The sequence below is a fragment of the Parambassis ranga genome, chromosome 18 (genome assembly GCF_900634625.1).
Source record: "Parambassis ranga chromosome 18, fParRan2.1, whole genome shotgun sequence".
Lineage (NCBI taxonomy): Eukaryota > Metazoa > Chordata > Actinopteri > Ambassidae > Parambassis > Parambassis ranga.
The window spans coordinates 8,265,030-8,285,939 of record NC_041038.1 but is presented as its reverse complement, the minus strand read 5'-3'; positions in this window follow the sequence as shown (position 1 = coordinate 8,285,939).

Genomic DNA, 20,910 nt, shown 5'->3' with positions numbered 1-20,910 from the left:
TAGCTGCTCTAAAGCTCTTGCTGTCACTCATTATGCGGCTGCCATGGTAACTGCCGGTAAGGCTAAAAGCCCCATTAAATAACATTTCAGCTGAACATGAGAGGAAAAGTTAAGCTTTTCCCCTCTGTTTTCTCCTTTATACCTGGATGGCGGTTCATATGCGACACAGTTTGCAGGGTGATTTTTTTTCTTTCTTCTCCATCTCTGTGATGTGTGAGTGGAGGCGGAATTTGAATCCTACAGTTTGTTTGCGTTTCATGCTACTTTAGGAATTCTCACTGCAGTGGTGACATTTATGAATTTCACACCAAGACCAAAGTTTTGTTTGCAGCTAATTTGCAGCTTCATCACTGCGCTGTGACTAGAATGCGTGTCAAACCTGCCTGGTAGTAAATGAAAAAAAAAGAACAGTTACATTTACCTTTGAAACACAAAGAGGAATGTTGGAGCTATTTCTTCCTAAACAGCAGTTTACTTTTGTGCAGCATCTATTTCACAGTGATAGCTGGGTGGGCACAGCGTGTCTGCCCAGCATGCTGTTGTATTTTTGTCACAGTGAGGTGCCAGGTTTGGAAGACTTTTAACTTTGCTAACACCAAGCTCAAAATCTGGAAACTTACTCAACAGGTGGAAATACAGTGAAGACAAATAAGCCGTGGTTGGTCAGGAACCACCTCTGGGGGGAAAAAAATCTCCAAGCATGTGTATCTCACGACCTGATCTACAGCCAGGTGCTGCACAGGCGTACTGGATATAGATCTTATCTTTGTGGATGCTCTCATTCATCCAGGTCACAGTCATTTCCAAGAGTTTTAATAGAGGAAACTGGACTTAAGGATTGACATTTCGCCACTTCCCCGAGTGGCTTCTTCAGTTCTGCTACCGTTCTGGTCGGGAATCTGTGTTTTTATGTGTTCAGGACCTCTGTGGGTGGATCTTGCAGAAACTCACATGACTAAAGCTGGGAGCATACTCCACGAGAACAAAGAACACCCGAGGTGGCAAGAACAAAGTTTATTTCGGCATCTAAACTGTCTATCGTTGTTGTACCTCCTTCCTTCCAAGTCTGTGTACAGTGTGTTCTGCGTGCCTGAAGAAGCTCTTGCGCTTCACCACATTCATCACGCCCACTATATTCCGACCAATCACACAATTGTTCTCACACGCCACCTAGAAAAAAGTTCTGCGCAGTCCATGTGTCGAGAACAGGCTGCAAGAGCTGCCGAACAAGCGCTTAAGCTTAATATGCGCTTAAGATCCCTGTAGTTGGTTAATGGCCAGTTAAGGACCAGAAACTGTGTCAGGGCCATGTGTTGACGGCCCATCGTTAGGGTTTGAATGGGGGTGAAAGTCTTATCTTTGTACAACTGTGTCACTGTGTTTGTGGTAAGCTGTGCAACTGACAGAGAGATGATTCAATTTGTGAATGTGTGAGCATTTGGTGAACACTGTGGACTGGATTAGGAATTGATAGAGTGAGATTAAATTGTCTATGTTGCAAGAAAGTTTGCAGATTTGGCAAGCAAAAACTGTTGGTGAGTAAGATTGTGTGTTTGCTGTTTGGTGAGAATGTGCTGTATATGACAAGCAAGACTGCAGGTTTAGCAAAGGATTGTGGGTTTAACAGGGGATGTATGTTTGATGTCCTCTTAAAAGTGAAGGGTTATCATTTGTACACTGCTGTTTACATGTGAAATAAGATTTAAAGGTGGTTGTAGGTGAATTTTAGAATTTTGGACAGGCTGTCTGCTCCTAGTTTCAGTTATTATGCTAAATTCAGCTAAACATGGCTGACTCAAGCTCTCAACTCAAGCTCTCTACTTAATCCACAGACATTATACGTAAATCATCTCCTAGAAGAAGGCAAGTTAAATATTTTCCAAAAAATGTCAAACTACTTCTGTGTAGAAATCAACAAACCACAAAGAATCCCTGCTAGATGGAATAAAAAAAAAGAATACTCTGGTCTTCCACACACCATGTAGAGAGGAAGCCAATCCTCACATTGTTCACTACAAACTCTACATTTCACTCGTTTTATTCTCTGTCATGGCAGCTACTGCCGACATGGGGGAACAGTTTAGAATCAAACTGCCAGGAGTCGACAGCTCTGGTGTTTAGGGAGAGAGAGAGAGGAGAGAGGAGAGAACGAGCAAACTATGGAGGAAGAAATATGGAGGCACAACAGGTAGCTCTGTCAAACTCCAGGGGTCTGCCTCGCTGATCCCTGCCTCTCATTAGAACAGAAGGATGACACACAGGCAGTGTAGGTAGACGGGAGGATTCTGGGAATGAGGCAGAGGGAGGGAGGGGGGAGGAAAGTTACAAGAGAGGAAGAAGAAGGCCAAAGCGGGCTCCTATAAGCCGTTCCTCTGACAGGTTTGGTGTAGCTCGGATATGTTGCAGGGAATGGCGCTGGTAAAACAAAGCTTCAGCAGAGGGCTGGGTGGGTGAAAGACAAGTAATTGGAAGCTGTGGCATGACAGGCTGCTGGGTGAATTCCCCCTGACCTACTGACGCATCAGCAGGCCTGCTTCTGCAGGGAATTGAAAGTGCGACGCAAGCTCCAAGGAGGCGACGCCCCCACGGTTTGAAAACAATAAGCCTCTGTGGGTGTGGAGAGAAAGAACACACAGGGATCTTCCTCCTTCTCCTCCTCCTCCACGTCCAAATATGTATGGACCACCATGAACATATACACAGTGCTGGTGAAGGTGGGAGTTTGCAAGTCTCACCTCACAACGCTCCACATTTGACACAGTACGCGTGGTGAAAGACCAAAAACCAACAGCAGCAGGCACGAAAGCCTGACTGTCATCAAACGCAGAGACAGTGTGAGAGGCTGTCAAACACCAGGTACTGAAGCAAAGTCCTGCTGTCTCTAACGACAGAATGCTACGCTCTGGTGCACACACGAGGGCCACCGTGTCACAGCTCGCGCACACACTCACACAGAGAAGCTGTGACGTGCAAAAAATAGAAAAACCAAGAGAACATACCAAGAGAAACAAAATGGCCTCCTGTCAAGACAGGTCAGCAGGAAGAGGGCGGCCACCAGCCTTTCTGTTACACTTCAAACAACTCCAAGCAGGAGAAAGCTTGGTAATACACGTGAAACATTTTGTACCATTAGCAGTTATGACAGATGAACACATCGATTCACAACCTAATTTCAGCAGCGTGGACGACATGGGAATGAGTCACAGCTATATGTGTGTGCGTGTGTTTTTGTTGTTTTTTTTGTACACTGCAAGGTGTTTTCACACAATTCTCTAGCACAATAAAACCTGGAGATAACACAAGCACACAGAGGACTTATGGCATCGCTTGTTTGCCAGCAACACCAAGAAGGGGGGGAAATGGGAAAAAACAGTTATAAATTATTAACCGTCTGACCGACTGAACCCCCCTCTGACAAAATAAAGAAAAAAAACACTAAATGCTGCGTCTAGACACAACATTGTATTACTAACGCTTGACTTCTTGACACACCAGCACTCAAGTATTTACATAATTTGTTCAGCTTGGTGAACACTTATAAAGTAGATGATTCCAATTTTCAGATTTTTTCTGCCTGTCTGCATTTTTAGGTTTAAGGAAGTTTTCTTTGAGTTATTATTAAAAGTAAATATTGACTGGTTGGTGAGTTTGACCCTAAATATTCATTGGTGCTGAAAATAAGAAAGCAGCCTAGTTTCTAGATTTCTATGTCCTGTATTGTACCTGCTGTTTGTATAAAGTATAAATATAGTTTTTTTTAGGTCATAAAGATATATAATAAGTGTTCTAGAAACATAGCTGGGAAAACCAACGTTATTTATTTTATCTATGTACATTTTCATCAGGAAGATCAATAAATACAAAATAGTGACACCTGTGGTTATTGAGAGAACTGCAGTTAGCATTCTGTTGCTAATGGACATGCTAATAGGATACGCAATTTTCACTATTGCCCTGCACTGCATTATGTATGATATTATGTATATTATGTGAGAATTATCAATATAGCAACTATATAAAGTCACTATAAAATTCAAGAAGAGTCAAACTGATAGCTAGCTACAGCTAATCCTTTGCAATGTTAATGCTAATGAAATCAACCAGACATACGTAGATGCCTCATTGAGCGGGTTGGCCCGTTGCTGCAGTACGTTAGCGTGATCGCCATATTGGATGTGGCAAATTTACCACTAAACAAATACAATGAAATGGACCAAACTTCAAGTGTTTAAGCTAATGTCCGTCATTGATCCATTCACACACAAACAGTAATATGTTTGGAAATCAAACAAGCACCAAAGACAACATTTCTATTTGTTATTTTATGTATATCCATAAATCCATGTAGTATAAAAGAACTTTTTAACTTTATTTCCGAACATATGTAGACACACACGTCTATACAGGGGTTCGCTCCACTTTTTGCCACATGCAAGATGGCGGCGGCGTTGACGTCAATGAGGCGTCTAGGTATATATGTATATTCACAGGACCTACAAGTTAGCACGTTAGCTAGCTAGCAGCTAAGCCTTCTTTTGAGCTTGGTAAAGATGTTAGCAGTCTCCTCAGCTCCCTTTTTTTAGCTAGTTTGTAGCTTGTGCACTTTATTGTAGCAATATATTCGCTTAATTTTCTCCACAAAGTGTATATGCAGAGATATGTCTCTATTGTTCGTAGCTTTAATTCACAGCAATGATGTGATTAAAGATTAATGCATGTTTTATCAGGAGATGAATGTTGAAAAAACAACAACAACACTGATGTCAACATCTTATCAGAAAATATACTCACACATGATGCTTCCTAATGGTTTTCCTGGGGCTGATACTTTCTGAAAGCTCCTGTGAAGCTGGGGGCATTGGACTGGGGTGTGGTGGGAATACATAGCTCCTGAGAGACGGCTCCATATCAGGGAGCTTCCTGCCAGAGAGGAAGACAGAGACACACCGCTGAGGGAAGGAGCAGGGAGAAAGTGAGGTGTGGTGGTGTTAGAGGAGGGGGGGGGGGGGCATAATGACAAGCCATAAAATTTTTAATGCCCCCCACACCCCACCTTTTTAGTGAGACACTCAATTATTGATACATTTATGGTGTGTCCAGGAGGCTGCAGGGAGTGAGGCCAGTAGGACAGTGTGATGTTACTGGATAAAAACAACAACACAAAAGTAATTCTTCTCTTCTTTTTCCTCCGTCACACTTGTCACAAGATCCAAATGAACAAGGGAGCAAGCAGCACCGCACATATTCTGGTGGAAGCAATAACATTTGAATGTCAGAAAATAATTCTTGCAGTAATATTTTCTAATATTAGAGACTTTGCAAAGGCCAAGAATGGCCACGGGGGGAAAGGAAATGACTTACCAGTTCCTAGCCCGTGACAGTTCATAATTCCATATCCAATATCTTTTTCCTTTTAAAAGTTTAAGGTCGCTCTTGATGTACTCTGCATATCTCATATACGTCTTTTTGATATGTATTTCTTCTAAATTTTTTCCTTTGTCATTCAGCAGCCTGACATGTGACAGCTAAAGTGAAATCTCCTTTATTATATGCCTGCCATTTTGCACCCCCTGCATAATCACAATGAATGCACTGTAATTACACCACGCACCCCCTACCGCTCCCTCCCTAGAATGGGTATCGGACGCCGGGCTTTATTGAGAACGATGAACGGATGAGTGCCTCTTTAAACAGCGGCGTTCACATTATCGGAGGATGGTGCGGCACAGCCTCAAGTTTCTGTCAATATAAGTCATTGTCAAGCTGAGTAAGACAACTTCAGTGCAGACCCAGAGTAAACAAATCCAGCAGAGGTGGATATTTAGCCACCCTTTTTGCAATTGCGGGTCCTCGCACACCTTGCGATCCGCGGGGCCATTGCTGTCTCCTTGCTGTCATCTCAAGATTCATAATCCTACACAAAACAGGCCAGGGGGGCAGGCAGAAAATCCCTGCGATAACACAACATTTTGTGTAGCCAGCAGGTGGTGCTGTGCCAAACAATGAATATTGTTGTATAGATGTGTTCAGGGTCAGTCCTCTGATCATACATGTGACATTTGATACAGATCGGACCATAAACAAAGAATTTATAGCGACTTCCTGTTTCCTGTGAAATCTGCAAACTTTGAGGCCACGCCCCGGCCACAACGTGATACTTTTGAAAAGAGTTTTGGAATGCGTCTATTCCCTAGGGTGTCCTGAGTGGACACAGTGAATTTCAGCTGGATTGGATGAAGTATGCAAGGCGTGAACATTTTTGTAGGAGGGTCAGAAATCGCCAAAAATGACTACAAAATTTAAAATGGCAGACTTCCTGTTGGGTTTGGAGGTGCGGTCCAAGAGACTTTATTGTGCGTCTTGGGGTGTTACATATGTGTGCCAATTTTCATGATCCTGTGTCAAACCTGCCAGCTACGCGTTAGGGGGCGCTAGAGAGCCATTTTTTCATGTGCATTTCAAAAATCGGCAAAAGTGTTTTTTTCTTACATAATTACAGCTACTGTGTGGCTATACTGCTGCATCCTTAATTGGAACCAGAGTGGCCCCACTCTGGCTGCCTCCTGTCAGTGGATATGCCACTTGTAAATGTATGGCATCCCCACCCACTCGCTTTGAGATCAGTGTTTTTTTTTTCCACACTGGCTGGCCAATTTGCAGCTACAAGTTCAAACAACTGCCCGTGCATGTTCCCTTTCCTCTGCATCACATTAACAAGTGTTTGTATTGAAAATCTACTTTTTTATGTTTACATAAAAGCATCTTTTTTGGATCTGTGGGTGCATTTTTTTCACCTGTAACAAATAAAAATCATGGATTTAAAACATTCACAGCGAGCAGAATCAAACAGCGGGGAGGCGCAGCAGCATAGAAATCAAGCAGCTGACTACATGAATAGGAGGCTCAGACACACACATGCCCTCAAGACGAGCGATCTTTCACTGGATGCTGACACTTGCCAATTACAAACCACCCACATCCCACTTGTTTTTAAAGAGTAATTAGTCGAGGCCCTGTGTGTGTGTGTGTGTGTTCCAGGGAGGTCTTGAAAGATGAGAGAAATGTGCCACAGGTCAGCCAGCTCAGTGGATGGTTCAGTGCTCGGAGATCCCCCCCGCCACCACCCTCTCCATTCAACTCCCAGCTCCAAGTGTGTGGGCAGCATTGAAGTGGAGTAATGGAGTGAAGGTTCGGCACGCTTAACGCCCCCCCAAGGTCAGCCGCGTTCATCATCATCATGAACCATAGAGGGGGAAAAAAACAAACAAGCAAACAAACACATGATCATTGGTGGGATTTCCTTTAGCTGTACTACATCATGGAGATCCAACAGGGCAGCAGAGCATGAGGACAAAGTACGATGTGCAGCTAGAAGATATTCTGCTGGCGTAATAGATATGAACTATATCAGACACATTTTAATAGGTGGGAACATTCGGCTCTCTCACCATGTGACTTTCTGCTGATGAGAGCCAAAGCAAATGTGACTCAGTGAGGCCATTATCACCGGTGAAAATATGAGATGATAGGGTTCTCTAAAGACTCTGTAGACTCTATTGTATATAAAAAAAAAACGTAGACTTTAACTGTAACATATTTTATGTGTATTTTAGACATTGTTCAGTCAAAACCATCTTTATCCCATCACCTGATCAGTTCCATTAGAATATTACTTCGCATGCACAATGTATAACAAATCCAAAAGCCTAGCTATAATGCTGCTATTCTTTTAGTGCAATTAAATGTGCGGCTGACTTTACATACATACAAGTAAGTCATTTGATTTGATTTGAAATGGAACATTTTATCCAGGAAGAAACCATGCCTACCATGTAGAGGACGCTAACTATTATCATGGTTAAACAAGAAGAAGGAGAGAGGCAGAAAAAGGCAGATGTAATGTTGATCGTACGTTGATTAATATTTACATTTAATCCACAATTCCTGCAGATAAAACATTAAATGAAACATCAGCGGTGTGTGTAGGTGGAAATCACTTTACAAACTAAATCAAAGACAAAATGATTCTATAGCATGTGATAATTACTGTACTCAGTAAAAAATGCTCACTGATCTTCACTCTTTAAGATATTTATGTGACCCTTATATAAAAGTACCATATTTTTCGGACTATAAGTCGCACTTTTTTACATCGCTTAACTTGTTTTGTTACGTTCTCTATGCTGTAGTTGTCTGAATAAGTGTTAATATGTTACATAAAGGACAACTACTCATTTGTTTTTATGCTTTATGTAGCTGAATAGCCATCAATATGTTAGCATACTGAACACCTCTTCATCCTGTTGTTCTCTATTCTATTGTTATTATTATAACTTGCCTTTCAAGATAAAATGTCTGTTCTTTGTCTTGGATTTGGTCAAATAAATTTCACCCAAAAATGCCACTTATACCTGTATATGTTTTTTTTTTATTTTTTATTATGAATTTTTTGGCTGGTGCGACTTAGAATCCAGTGAGACCTATAGTCCAGGTAATACGGTAGTACCAACATAATATAAGGCAACAGAAGTATGCAGAAGCTTCCGATGACCTCTCCGACCTGATTCCGAAGCCTATCCCAACCTGACCGCCCGTGAAGTTCCATCGGGTTCTGAGACATGAAACGTTAGGCTATCGTTGCGGCTATTTATCTATGTTTTTAAGAGAACATGAAGAGAAATATTCTCTAATGAATATATAATTTAGGATTTTTTGGCCTGTGTAAAACACTGTAGGATATTGATCTGTTCCCGAATAAAAGAGTTGTATTTATGTGTGTGTTGTAATCATATCATTGATTATCTGTTGAACAAAAGGCCTCATTAGATTAATAAGATATATAGGCAAGATTTATAAGGGCTAGGGTTATAAAATGTGAAATGATTAGATACGAAGGCGCACGCGGGAATTCCCGCCCGTTGCAGGTCTCTAATGTATAGTAAATGCTTTGCTGAGTCATTCATCTTTACTTTTGATGAGAGACTACATTACCTGAAGAGAAAACAAGCATAGCCTAAGCCCTGAGACTCTGACAGTACATTCGAGAATAGCAACAATAGTTGTGTCACTTCTCTCTGACCTCCTGTCACAGCAAGATAAATACCTGCTTGCGGTTTTGGCTGTCTGGAACATAACCAGGGCATTGTGGGTACTTTGATGGCTGCTTTGTTTTTAGCATGGCATGAGGTGCTAACTTCCTCTATTTGTCCCCGTTGACCCCTATTTCAACATATTTACTACATTTAAACACAACAGATGGCGGGGGTGGCTCCTGCACAAAGCAGGTCAGGAAAAATCTCCAGGAGCTGCAGGACCGTCACAGATCCTGAGGGCGTTGTTTAGTTTTCGGTGTGTCTACAAAGGACACGGTGAGGGGGAAATCTCTGGCCAGTGTGTGTGTGGGAGAGAAAGACACATTAGCAATTCTTAGTCACCCATCAAAGTGTGCTGTCCAGTAATTGTTGTTTAATTGGCAGTGAAACGTTGTTTTCTGGTTTGAGAATTTACAAAGGACGCAGGGAGGGAAGCAACTCCACCGAACCTGTGCATCCACCTCTGATGCTTTATGAAAATCTGAGCGAGTTAATTGCTGTTTTCTGAAAATGCCCCGCTTCATAATAAAAGATCATTCCTGAGAGAGTCGGTGTGTAATTGAAGATCGCCTTGTATGAGCATGCAGCAGCTTTCAAGGTTTGGTTTGTAGGTGCAGCTAACAGAGTGAAAAGAAAAGGACAGGGATACTATGTGATGTGAACAGCACGCTCCAGCTCTCAGAAACAACAAAATGCAGCTTGTGTGTCGGTGGATAGAAAAAAGATGCTGTAAACTCTGCTAATTGTCTTGTTGTTGTTTCTTCTTGACAAAACAAAAGGCCGTCCATTAGAGGCTGCGAGAGAGTGACCCACGCCGTCTGCGCTCAAGGCCGCCAAAACAAACCGAGCAGGGATGGAAATCAAAAATCACACTCGTCTCTCTACTCCACCCTCTTTATCTCTCCCTTCATCCCTCATTCTCTCTCCCCACCCTGCTTTATCAAGGCAGTGAGACCCCCTGGGAAGGCTCTGATCTCCAGTGCACATCCTGAAGAATTAATGACTTCTAATGTACCAGTTAATGCAGAAAAGGCGGAACATCCATCATAACTGACAATTTAATGGCGCTTTCATAGATGGGCCACTCACATCTCTCCCATTCTCCTTCACCGTTTTTTTTTCTCCCACTTTTCCCTTTCCCAGTGAACACACACACACACACACACACACACACACACACACACACACACACACACACACACACACACACACACACACACACACACACACACACGGGTCTATGTGAACTAGACGGACACTGCTGGCCAAACGCGTTTTTTGCTACATTAGGCGGACACCCCTTTCCACTTGCTTTACGATGATATGGGGTATGTCAAAAAATCTGTTTTGAGCCATAGAACACAAATGTCACTTTAAATCTTAAATACACAGCACACAACCCAAGATATAACAACCTGACAACATGGTTAGTTAGGCGGACAGGAGATAATGAGGTAATTAGCCCCGCCCATGACACAAAGAGAAATTAGGAGGACTAACTCAATTTGTGCAGACAGTAGCTATACACACACACAAAAATGTCACTGAGGTGTATTAAAGGGTCAAATACCATTAATGGAACATGGCTAAACACAAACACAAACGTGAAGGCATTGTCCATTGAAAGGACACACCTACTATATGTGGACAATTTGTTTTACACAACACACAATACGCCAGACTATGCATTGTGAAGACATACCTGATTTGTGAGGACACATTTTAACTGGCAATATAGCTCACATATATATTACATATTTTATATAGTTAATACCTCTTTCATGATTACAGAGAATGTTTTTGTGATGCTACGAGACAAACACCAGTCAATGCACTGCAAGCCACATTTATTGCAGCAAAAACAATCATAAAACATCTTGGCTTGTACATTTTAAAACATTTAACAAAAAACTAAAAAAGTGCTGCAACATTATAGAACCAAATGTCTTTCACACCATTCACTGCTCCAACCTCGAGGAAGCTGGTGGATTGAGTTAGGGGTCATACCATCTGACGTGCCAACAGGCTACCTGGGCCTCTTCATCCCAACAGGAAAGTGTACTTAAAACAGACACTTTTTTGTTTTCTCCTTGCATTATTTCCCTTGGCATCCAGACTCACTACAAGAGAGGAAAAACAGATTGTCAAATGGTATTCACACAACAATCCCAACAAAAACAACCCCTGGAACTGGTTAACATATCACTTCATGAGTCTTCATGAGCATCGTGTCCATGACAGGACACCACAGAGGAAGTCACTGCGTTCCACTGCACGCTTGAACAGCACCTCAACACTCCACAACACTACTCAGAATGTATTTTGTGAACAGAGGACATGGAGAAGCAGGAAGCTGAGCCTCACCTACCAGGGCTTGCATATCCTCACACTATTAGAATAATGGCCTGAGTCCTTTTTTCCAAGTTTTTCAGACAACACATAACTTCACCAAAAGCAGAGCATATGATATTTAGGCCAAATATTCATTTTGGTCAAAACATTACCTAGGCCATTCATTTAATAGGGTGACGATATGCTGTGCAATGACAAACATCACTGATTTTATCTTCACAGTTTGTAGACTAGTATTAAAACCCATTTAAAGTGTTTTGCTTCAGAAAAAACATGTTGTCTTACCAGTAGATGTGCTTTCAATGGCAGAGTCAATATCTGTATAGTGAAAAAAAAGATTAGGTATATGGATATAATAGCAAACAGTAATATTGCTTAGCCTACATGTAATGAATCAAACATCAAGGATGCTGGTGGACTGAGGTAGTGGTCATACCATCTGAGGTGCTTGGAGGTTCCTCAGCAGGCTGCTTGTCTCTCTTCATCCCTACAGAATAGAGTAGTTGAATGTTCATGTGATGATTTGTGTATTTCACAACAGACACTTCAACCTGTCACTACAGGTACAGGAATGGAACTATATTGTCACTTGCACAAAAAGTGCGGGCGAGATTACGTTTGGAATATAGCTTCCTGGCCGTGCAACTGTGCGCCACAATAGTGCTTGTTATGTTACAGGTATATCCCAATAAGCCATACCAGTGAGTTAGCATGTACAATGGCAGACCACTTGAACTTGCATGGCTAAAAGGAATGCATCTATTAACAAAAGTAGTTTAAATTCAACTCTCCTTGCTATGTCATGACAAAATGACTAATAACTGAACTGAAGTACTGGAAATGGAGACAAACAGACATACAGACAAGAGCAGCTGTAGCTCCTATGGCATGCCCTGTGATGACTCCTGCACTGCTGTATCCATCTAACAAACCCTGCCTGACTAACATTAAAATAGCGAGCAGCATTGCCTTGTCTACGTGTAATGAATCAAACATCAAGGAGGCTGGTGGATTGAAGTAGTGGTCATACCATCTGAGGTGCCTGGAGGTTCCTCAACAGGCTGCCTGTCTCTCTTCATCCCTACAGAATAAAGTAGTTGAATGTTCATGTGATGATTTGACCTGTCATTACAGGTACAGGACAACAATAATGACTATGATTGATTATGATTCAGATATGTCCCAATAAGCCATGCCATGCCAGTTAGCATGTACAATAGCAGACCACTTGAACTTGCATAGCTAAAAGGAATGCATCCATTAAAAATAATTTATATTCAAGTCTCCCTGCTATGTCATGATAAAATGACTAATGACTGAACTGAAGTACTGGAAATGGAGACATACAGACAAGAGCAGCTGTAGCTCCTATGGCATGCCCTGTGATGACTCCTGCACTGCTGTATCCATCTAACATCCATCCATCTAACATTACTACATGTAATGAATCAAACATCAATGATAAGATGTGATAAGGCATCAACGAGGATGCTTAGTCATATCACCTGAGGTTCCTGGACATTCCTGCTCATATTGGCTGGCTCTTTTCATTCCTGTAGAATTAATAGTGCGGCTCAATAAAGTTCATGTAATATAAGCAGGTTTGTGCCAATTCAGTTATTAATATTTCTAGTTAAAAATATTTCTAGGCACACTTACCAACACTTGTATGTGAATGTATGAGGGGCTGCTGTTCATCAAACTCACTGTCTTCGCTTTGCTCAGAATCACTCAGGTTCATGTCATCTGACAAAAAATGAAGAAAATAAATAATAAAACATGAGAGAATTAAACAGCAAACATTGAGTTACAGCGATAAAACATTATGAATAATATTACAATGAAGATTAGCTTGTTGAGGTAAAAGGGACAGATGTTTTTTAAGTGGGGTTGTGTGAGGGACAAATGGCAGGCAGGCTGTGTGGAAAGCATAACATTCTAGAGGTTAGGTCATATTTTTGCTACAGTAAAAATATCTGTTAGCAATTCTTGTAAACCAAACTTTATGATCTACACAGATCTACACAGCTGAAAACAACTTTTAATAGCAATACCTTCAATGTCAATCTCTTCAAGTGATTTGCCTTGAAGATTTGTCAGGGACCCTTTCTCCAAGGCAAGAAGTAATTTTGATATTTTGGCCAGCTGCGTTGTAGCCTCTGGAAGCCTGTAATATTCTCTGTGGACACGAATGTCATGTCCTAAGAAGTCTGCAACTTGATCCAACTCATGATTTTTGAGGTTCAGGATTTGTGACAAAGTTGCAACATGCTTGCACAAGTGAGTTGACCTGAGGAGTTCAGGGTTCTGAGCGCCACACTCATTTGCATAAATCCTCAAACAGTCCTGTCCTCTATAAGAAGACAAACAATGGGGTCTTGCAAACAGGAATTCATTCTCTTCTGGGACTCCACACTGTTCTTTTGCTGATAAGATGTGTTAAGGCATCAACCATGTCTGGTGACAGCAGCACAGCAACTTTGCGCCCTCTTTTACCCCTAATTTCCACGCAACTGAAGTGGTTACAAAGTTTTTGTTCGAATTTTGTAAGGCCGCTGGCAACATCCTTATGCAAGGCAGTTGTGTCCCTTTCGAGGAAGCCTTTGAGTCTCATTTTTGCAACTTCTCCTCCACATCTTCGGTTGAAGAGTATGATTTTTGCAAGGGCTGCTTTACAAAGTTCTCCATAGACTTGGGGTGATGGTGTCTTTCCTAAGTCTTCAGATGCTACCTTTGGTACCCTAGTCTTACACATAGCTGCTTTAGCTGAGTGTGTAAATATATGATTTGTAGAAAACTGCTTTGAATGGAAAATGTTCAATGTACTTTTATGTCTATGTAACTGAATTAGTGGAAATTGGTGAACCGAAAACCTTTGTCAACAAACACTAAATGTGATATATTATGCAGACTGAATAAAAAAATACTGTAATAATTATGAATTAATATTGGTACATCATGCATGAATGCATCATTTATTCAACAAAACTACTCACGTTTACATCTAATACCAGTCCACTTGATCGCAGCATAAGGTCCACCACACCTGGCACATTTGTCGAAGCTTGGTACAACTGAGGAGACCAAATCATGTTCACAGATCTGTTGGAAAAAAACATGGTTATGAGAATATCATGATGAATATCAAAATTACACTTCATCTGATTTGATGAAAACACTTGCAATTCAAAAAACACTGCTTTTTGTGTGATGGAGAACATTAACAGAATGTAAATTGTGGAAATATAAAAGAAAATGTATATATTTTGCTATTATTTGTAAACGAACAAACAAAACATGTGAACTTTTCCATCCTCACCCAAAGAAATTCTGAACAGAAGGTTCAAAGGTTAAGTAGAAATTTTAGGTACTCAAATATTTCAAGCAATCAAGTATTTTTTATATAGTCACGACTTAAGCCACTAAATATGTCATTAATGCGTTGTGCTGTAACTTATGTACACATTCAGGGTACATTCCCTAAAGATAAAGACTGCTCTAACTGACAGTTTGACTTTAAAAGCCTTCGAAACATGTTTTCTGAATCATAATTGGGTTATGTTCGCCAATATCTATCAAATGTAAGCATACACATATAGTTCACATAGAGCAGATTACCCAAGGATTTTAAGTCTGAGATGCTAATTTTGAATGGATGGATGGATGTGTTTAGGATGTGTATACAAAATGTTACAGAGAAATATTGAATTTTTAAATTATTCACCTCATGAATGCTGCTGGCAGGAGAGGCAGGCGGGACAGGATCAGTCTCCTGTGGACTGTTCTGGGGACAGAAATGGACAAGCAATAAGCACTAAACAATCAAAGTTGAACATTCAAACTGTAGTTATTTGTGTTGTGCAATAAACAAACAATTATATACTGACAAAATGTCAATACATGTTATATTTTCCTCAAGAGTGAGAATTCATTTCAGCATAAACACTGACCATTAAAAACATAGAGTTGATTGAGCTGATTTTGTTATTAAGCTGCACAATACTGCCCACCCCACACAATACACAGTATGACAGCAGCAGTAACTAGGAGGACATGGTACACAAACTGGTCTAGCCTCATGGTGGAGGTCAGAACACCGCCCATCCCCCACAATACACAGTATGACAGCAGCATACAGTGTTACAGAGAAATATAGAAGATTTTTAAAACAGGACTTTAATAAATTATCAATTATTCACCTCATGAATGCTGCTGGCAGGAGAGGCAGGCGGGACAGGATCAGTCTCCTGTGGACTGTTCTGGGGACAGAAATGGACAAAGTTAATCACTAAACAATCAAAGTTGAACATTCAAAGTGTAGAAGCTCATGATGTGCAATAACAAAACAATTGTATACTGAGAGAATGACAACATACATGATATTTTAAGATTGTAAACAGACATGTGATTAGGATACATGCATATAATGTTAAAGAAATATCAAAGATTTTTAAACAGGACTTTCATAAATTATCAATTATTCACCTCATGAATGCTGCTGGCAGGAGAGGCAGGCGGGACAGGATCAGTCTCCTGTGGACTGTTCTGGGGACAGAAATGGACAAGCAATAAGCACTAAACATCTGAAGTGGAACATTCAAACTGTAGTTATTTGTGTTGTGTGATAAACAAACAATTATATACTGACAAAATGTCAATACACGTTATATTTTCCTCAAGAGTGAGAATTCATTTCAGCATAAACACTGACCATTAAAAACATAGAGTTGATTGAGCTGATTTTGTTATTAAGCTGCACAATACTGCCCACCCCACACAATACACAGTATGACTGCAGCAGTAACTAGGAGGACATGGTACACAAACTGGTCTAGCCTCTCTAGCCTCATGGTGGAGGTCAGAACACCGCCCATCCCCCACACAATACACAGTATGACAGCAGCAGTAACTAGGAGGACACGATGCTCAAACTGGTCTAGCCTCATGGTGGAGGTCAGAACACTGCCCATCCCCCACAATACACAGTATGACAGCAGCATACAGTGTTACAGAGAAATATAGAAGATTTTAAAACAGGACTTTAATAAATTATCAATTATTCACCTCATGAATGCTGCTGGTAGGAGAGGCAGGTGGGACAGAATCAGTCTCCTGTGGACTGTTCTGGGGACAGAAATGGACAAAGTTAATCACTAAACAATCAAAGTTGAACATTCAAAGATACTTTTTGATGTGCAATAACAAAACAATTGTATACTGAGAGAATGACAGACATTACGCCTTGTCCAGATTTTTTCAGCCATCAAATAAAATGACTAGTCACTACAACAATTCAGTCAAATTATTTGATGCATCCACGCGGCCTGGATCATTTCTCATGCGCGCTGCTTTATTCCCACATGTATGATGTTTATAACGCGGATCAATAATGAAGTGCAAAGAAGCCGAGTAGTGAAACTCGTGCTGATGCACTACGAGTGTACTTTTCATCGCTTTCACTCCGCGGCCCGTCTCTTTGCTTAGAAGACGCTTTAATGCTGCGTTTAAAAGAATAACATCAGCTGTAGATGCATCAGGAGCGGATCTCTTTACTTAGCTGCTCACATGGAGCAAGAAAAGACACGGCAGACATGCTGGAGCGTCGGCACAACAACATCCCGTTTCAGCCGAGTTGTTCCGGTGAAAAAAGTGTTTCGGTGGCCGCGTGTTATTAACTGACTTAAAGTTATGGTTAAAGTTTCCATTTAGCTGAACCTGGTCCAATAAGCACGTTAGGTTTAACTAGCTAGCGATGCAAAAAACAAACCTGGCAAGACTAGCTTGTTGAACTAGTGTAGCTGTGTGTCTGGAGTTAAAAGCCTTACCTGCGTGATCCTCGCCATGCCAGGTGAAACGAGTCCACGTGACGAGAGGGCAGAGACGTTCCTCAGAGAAGGGAGGGGGGGGGACTGCTGACTCCATGTGTGTGTGTGTGTCGCAAAGGTTTCCCCCGGGTCCTAAAGCCGGCCACCCGCGCCCGGACAGATATAACCCTTTTTATTGTTATTAAGTTACTCAACAAATCAATGAGTGGATGAGCCAGAACTTTCTCCAGCTCAATGCAGATTAGACAGAAGTGCTTGTTTTTGGCCCCAAAAATGAAAGCTCTTAGATCAGACCTGAATTTTAACAACCATATAAAAGCTATTACTATGTTGGCCTATTACCACCTGAAAAACATTGTTAGGATCAAAGGCTTTCTGTCCAAACAAGACACAGAAAAACGTATTCACGCATTCATTTTCAGTAGGATTATTATAATGGCATTCCACAGGTCTTAACAAAAAATCAATCAGGCAGCTACAGCTGGTCCAAAATGCTGCTGCCTGAGTTCTGACTAACACCAGGAAACTGGACCACATCACACCTGTACTCAGATCACTGCACTGGCTTCCTGTGAGTCAAAGGATACATTTTAAAATTTACTCTTGGCTTACAAAGCACTAAATGGTCTTGGACCAAAATACATTGTGGATTTGTTGGTTCCCTATGAAGCATCCAGACCCCTGAGATCATCAGGGACAGGCCTACTGTCTTCAACCTCAGTCTGCAGCTGGGGAGAGTGCCTACCCTGTGGAAAACATCCTGTGTTGTTCCAGTCCCAAAGAGAAACTGCCCTCAGGAGCTGAACGACTACAGACCGGTGGCACTCACATCACAGCTGATGAAGACAATGGAGCGGCTCATCCTCGACCTCCTCAAGCCCCAAGTGCATCAGGCTCAGGACCCCCTACAGTTTGCCTACCGGGCAGGTGTGGGTGTGGAGGACGCCATTCTCTACCTCCTACACCGTGTTCAAGCACATCTGGACAAAGGGAGGGGCACAGTGAGGATTCTTTTCTTGGACTTCTCAAGTGCCTTCAACACCATCCAGCCCCTGCTGCTACTGGACAAACTGAGGGAGATGTCTGTGGACCACTACTTGGTGTCCTGGATTGCTGACTACCTCACGGAGAGACCGCAGTATGTCAGACTAAAGGACACCACATCAGACACTGTCATCAGCAGCACCGGAGCTCCCCAGGGGACGGTGCTGGTCCCCCTCCTCTTCACCCTTTACACCTCAGACTTCTGCTACAACTCAGAACTGTGTCACATCCAGAAGTTTGCAGAAGACACAGCCATCGTGGGGTGTATCAGGGATGATGGAGAGGATGAGTACAGAAGTGTAGTCAGTGACTTTGTCACCTGGAGTCAGGTGAACCATCTCCAGCTTAACACCTCAAAGACTAAGGAGCTGGTCATCGACTTCAGGAAGTCCAGCCCACAGCCACATCCAGTGACCGTCAGGGACGACGAGGTGGAGATTGTAGGCAACTACAAGTACCTCGGGTTGTGGCTGGACAACAAGCTGGACTGGACATGCTGTACAGATCACCTGTACACGAAGGGCCAGAGCACTCTGTACTTCCTGCGAAGACTGGGAGCCTTCAACATCTGCAGGAAACTCCTTTGGATGTTCTACCAGTCTGTGGTGGCCAGTACACCTTTTTATGCTGTTGTCTGCTGGGGGGTAACATAAACAAAAGGTGTGCTAACAGGCTGGACAGACTTATCAGGCGGGCTGGCTCTGTGGTCGGCATGAAGCTGGACTCCCTGGTGACAGTGGCAGGGAGGAGAACACTAAGGAAACTCCTGGCTATTGTGGACGATGCCAGTGATCCTCTGCACACTGTCATCAGCGCTCAGAGGAGCCAGAACAGTCACAGGCTGCTCCTCCCCAAGAGCAGGACCAACAGACTCAGAGACTCCTTTGTCCCCCGATCCATCAAACTCTACAACTCTGCTTTTGGCAGGAGGGGGAGAAGGAGGGAGGAGCACAGCCCGCTGATACAACACACGTGCAATAATTTACATGTGCAATAATCCATCTGTACCATCTATGCTGCTGTGCAATGTTTGTACAGAATTCCTCTTATCTTTTATTTTTTACTGTACTATGTTCTATTCTATTCTACTTAACTCTTGCTCTGTCGGTGTTGTATTGCTGCTGGTAACCAAATTTCCCTGAGGAGAAAATCTATTCTATTCTATTCTATTCTATTCTATTCTATTCTATTCTATTCTACTATGTGTACCCAGGGTCAGGACCAAACTAAGTGAAGCAGGGTTCAGTTATTCTGCCCCTCACCTGTGGAACAATCTTCCTGAATACCTGAGGTCTGCTCAAACAGTCACTTTATTTAAATCAGGCCTGTTTACTGCAGCATTCTCTTAAATTTCATTGTATTCATGGTTCCTAACTGAACTTTTCTCATTTAATCTTTCCCACTTAATCTTTATGATTTTAATTTCTAAGTTGTTTGTTTTAAAATGTTATTTTTTATTCTGTGATCTTAATGTCTTCTGTAAAGCACTCTGAATTGCCTTTTGTATGAATGGTGCTATATAAATAAACCTTGCCTTGCCTATTGCCTATTGACCCTCTGGTATTCCTTGAATTAGGGTGACTGTATGAATTAGGGGGACTGTGTATCCATCAGCCAATCAAAACCTGCGAAATATACACTTGTGTGAATAATTAATTAGGTGGTGTACTACCCGGACCCACCGGCAGGGGCGCTATGTTGATACACAGATTATACACAAAATCATGAAAATGTGTAATAGAAGGACTTTTGCTGAAAATTAGTATATGGGCTTTCTAAGCCAATAGAAACACATCTACGCTGTTAGAATTAGGCGGACACTGGCCCTGTCTGACTAATTCAAAATGTCTGCCTAGTGCCGGGGTGTATTCATACCAATTGTCCGTTTAATACACAAAAACCCACACACACACACACACACACACACACACACACACACACAGATAGAAAATATAGCACCACTCAACATTATCCCTCTCACTGACTTCATGGTAAAATGTTCAGAGATCATTTCAGAGGTAGCATACCAGCATAATACAATCAGGTAACATGAGGCACTCACTGTAACAGTGCAGGGACAACTCAGGGATTAGCCGACAATATCAGCATGTAAAAACACAGCATTAAAGAAAGAATACAGCACTATGATAAAAAACACAGTGGAAACACTGTATTACGGTAAAAATACAGTAGCATAGTATCTCAATGAAACAACTGCAGTACTCTTAAAATACTATGCTACTTTTAGAATATAGCAACACTGTAAAAAATGCAGTGGCTAGCTGCCAATATAGGCCTGCTGTTTAGTATTTTGCATAGTTTGTGCAAACAGGCAAATCATCCCTGAATATTTTCATGGTGAGTTTTCCCTACATGTATAATGACACTCAGCTGCTCATTGGCCAGAACATGTTGCTACTTTATTGCATATTTTGTGTGTGTGTGTCTTTTTTTAGTGCATCATACTCTAGTCATGATCAGGAATGCTTCGTTGCTTCATGATTACTTCACGATGTTGCGCGTCTGTCTAAGAAATGCATTATTAGTTCATGAACGACACAAGCTGGATAAAGACAGGGACACGCTGTTAGTGATTA